Here is a 3,699-nt window from a genome sequence, read left to right as displayed (position 1 = left end):
TGGAAGGTTTGAAGCATGGTTATGCATTTTTTAAGGACATAGAAAGAAGGTTTGAAGGCTAATTTGAAAGTGTGAAATTTGTGAAGGTTGGGTATGTAATGAGAAGGAAAAGAGAAATGTTGAAAGAAAGAAATAAGTTCTAAAGTTGACTACCTATAATAATAAAAGCATAATATGCTAATTAGACAGGACATCCTTTTGGACGAAGCCGGGACTGCCTGGGTCTCAGGTGACTGCTGGCTGCTGGAGGGAAACCCGGGTCCTGGGTGCTAGAGGGAAGCCGGTGCTGGCAGCCAGGGGAAGGAAGGCCTACTCTTGCATGAATTTCGTGCATTGGGCCTCTAGTTTACAAGAATTGTAAAAGGGCCATTTTACTCTGAGCAAGAAAGCTTGAAGTTTCAGTCTCTAAGCCTGGCAGGACAAGGTTGCTGGATACTTCTTAAGCTAAATCAGCAGCATAATTTTAAGACAGGAGTGTACATAATGCCTCAGACCCCCACCCAGCCTGCTCTTCAGATTGGCTGGGGCGGGGTATGGCATCTGTACTTCATGGGTCAGATGTATAGGTTTGCTTATTACTTGATAAGTTAGCTTTCCACAATATAATCAAGGTCGCATATAAACTCATTCATATGAGAAACCAATATTTTATGAGCAACTGGTTCTAATAAAGTCCAAAGTAAAATTTTCATGTATATACAAATGAGCACTAGCCAAAAGGAATGCTGTTTATAAGTAAACTATTAGCCCTGTGCACGAATCCAGGTGACAGTAGCTCTCCAGTAGCTCCCTGCCACCCTCCAGTAGCTCGTTGCCCACTGCTCCACCCTCCTGTAGCTCCGCCCACCTCCCTATCCCCAACCCCCTCCTCATAGCTTGCTGCCCTGCCCCCTCCTGTAGGTCTCCACCGCCTGCTTGTAGCTTGCTGCCCCACACTCCTGCTGATCCATGATTGGTCATTATGTGGTCAGTTGTTACGCTTCACGGAGTAATGATCATTTGCATATTACATCTTTATTATATAGGATTTAAGCTTAAAAAGAAATTTAAAAATCTCTTCCACTACTATTTACAGAATAAACTAAAAGTTATTATTCAAGCAGTAAGTCTCACCATTAATGAGACACCATAAATAAAAAGAAAGTTACTTTTACTTGAGATATATGCATTGCAGTATTGCAGTATGTTTTTCTGGAAGGCAACCAAAAAAGTAAATGTCTTTAACATAGCAGTTTAAGGTTTAAAAGTAAAAACAGCAAGGGTTAAGGTTCAGTAAAAATAAGAAGTTAAGCCAGTGAACAGGAGATTATAACCTCAGGAAATGTAAAGTACTAAATTTGGCTGGTCTGAGTGCAGTGGTGTCTTACAACCAGTTGATCATAGCCAGTTTGTCTTACTTCTTATCCAACCATCCAGGTCCCCAGCTTCCACTACTCCTTTCCTTCCCTTTCTCTTTCCCCTTGCATAACATCCAATTCTAGACTTCCTGTCCACTTTCACTGCAATAAAATCTCAGACCACTCATCTGTCACCCCTTATTGGTTGTGCCATGGCAACTACCCTCTCAGCTTGAAGCATGGAACTGGGAAAGGGAATCTCATACCCTTTAACCCACCTCTTCTCCTTACACCTCTCAGCTTGTCTCCATGATCAGGGATTTTTCTTCCTCTGTAGGGAAAATACATACATCTGTCTCCCCATCAGCTAGATAGGAACCTGTACTCTCATTTCTCACCCAATGTAGCCCCCAATAATCAGTCTTAACCTGTCCCTGTAACCCATCATATCTGACACAAAAGAGGAGTGCAGATCATCCCTCTCCTCATAACCCTGGGCATCACAGCAGGGGTTGGAACTGCCATGGGGAGCTTAAAACCCTGTGTCAGGCCCTACACGAACATGTGGATGCTCAGCAAGGGGCAAAACTGGAAAAACAAGAACCTCACCCACAGGGTAACCTTTCTCTCCTTTCATAGCACTAGTCAGGCAACTGAGACTCCTAATATTCCCCCCCGCCGCCCCCCCTAAAGATAACATCTAGGTCTCAGTTGTATTTCAGCTCCAGGCCCAGAAAAGTGGCAAAACTAGACAAGTGATGCTGTGGCAGCCTCGGGACCACCTTTCACCTCCCAAGTCACTCAACAGGACCACTTTTGAGACTTCACCAACCAATCTCTTGGGGGAAATCATGCTGCTGCACCCCTCGTCCAGCCCACTACTATCAAAGTCCATTCCCCTGTGATCTAGATATCCCACCTCAGTCCCTATTCCATAAAACAAAAAGGCTGGAATGTTAGGTTTGATCAAACAATTGAATTAATACCCCTCCCCCCAGAAAACTGGCTTTTCAGATAATTTCACTATGGACATTCCCTTTGATGAGACCACATTTCACTTGGGGTGACCACATTCCATTATCTCCCCTCCAGGTATGCATAAAGAAGTCTCCACCCAGAATAAAGCCCACCAAAAGTAATTTAAAAGCTGCTGACTCCCTTCACTAGGGGCTGGAGCAATCCAGGCTCAGCCACCTGGTGCGCGGATGATTGAATAAATTCCTAATCCCTCACCACTCTGGCCTCCTGCATTCCTCCTTTGGCGACCTAACAGGCTAGACTCAAGCTAGTACCCTTTGTCCACTCTTTTCCTCAGTGTATCTTATATCACCAAAATATGTGGGTTCAGTAATTTGAACCCAGACTTTATCCATCATCCCCATTGTACTTCCTAAGAAAGTTATTAACAAGTATGTTCTTCCATTAATCACTTGGTAAAGTTGGAAGGTGTCCAGAAGGCAGACCAGGTCAGGCACATTCAAGGTGGTGGGGCGAGGGATGGGATATAAGAGGTCAACTGGAGAAAAAGGGGGACATATGTAATGCTTTCAACAATAAAGATTTAAAAAAAAAAAGGTGTCAAGGAGCAAGAAATTTTACACTACCTTTTTAGGTTCTTCTGGATGGTCTAAAAATTAAATTGACATGAGTCAGGTTAACAGGAGAAAATAACCAAATCTAACTACATAGGTACATACAGAGGCTCCATTAGAACATGGGGCCCATTGGCAAATCAGGCAGACGAGGCTTATAGCTACCTTGAGCTAAGGAGCAGGGCATAGTGGTTTAGGACTTCAAAGTGGAGGAAGGCACTTGACATGGAGATAGAGGAGCACATGTTTGGGAACACAGGTCACCTGGGCCACACAGAGACAATGGCCCCCAGAGGACACTCAGATCTCTAGACTCTGCAGGGTGTCCCTCACCACAGCTGGCCCGGATTCTTTGTAGGTCCTCCGTGTTAGCTCTGTTCTAGAATGTGCCCTTTATCTAAATTCTTTTAGGCAATTAAAGGGGAAGTAACAAGAAATATTTTCCAAGTTTTCTGTTTCTTCAAAACACTCAACCTAAATTAATCCTCATGCCAAAGAGACATATTCTGGGGTGGCACATCTTGCTCCCCTACAGTTCCACCATCTCATCAAACCAGTTAGTCCTGACAATTGGTCAGTGCAGTTCTTTTCTTTTCAGGAGGTGGTGACGTAGGTGGGGTACCAGAGTCAGGCCTTTATTATATAAGCAACCAACCAGATATTCAATAAAAGGCATTTCTATGGAAACAAAAGATAGACAAAGTTCAGTGGCTGGAGCAAAATAAACCAGTTTCTGGGTCTTGGTGGTAGCCAGTCAAGCAGTTTCCTTG

Source organism: Eptesicus fuscus, chromosome 14 (genome assembly GCF_027574615.1).
Source record: "Eptesicus fuscus isolate TK198812 chromosome 14, DD_ASM_mEF_20220401, whole genome shotgun sequence".
Lineage (NCBI taxonomy): Eukaryota > Metazoa > Chordata > Mammalia > Chiroptera > Vespertilionidae > Eptesicus > Eptesicus fuscus.
The sequence above is the reverse complement of the archived record's forward strand: the minus strand, read 5'-3'. Positions refer to the sequence as shown.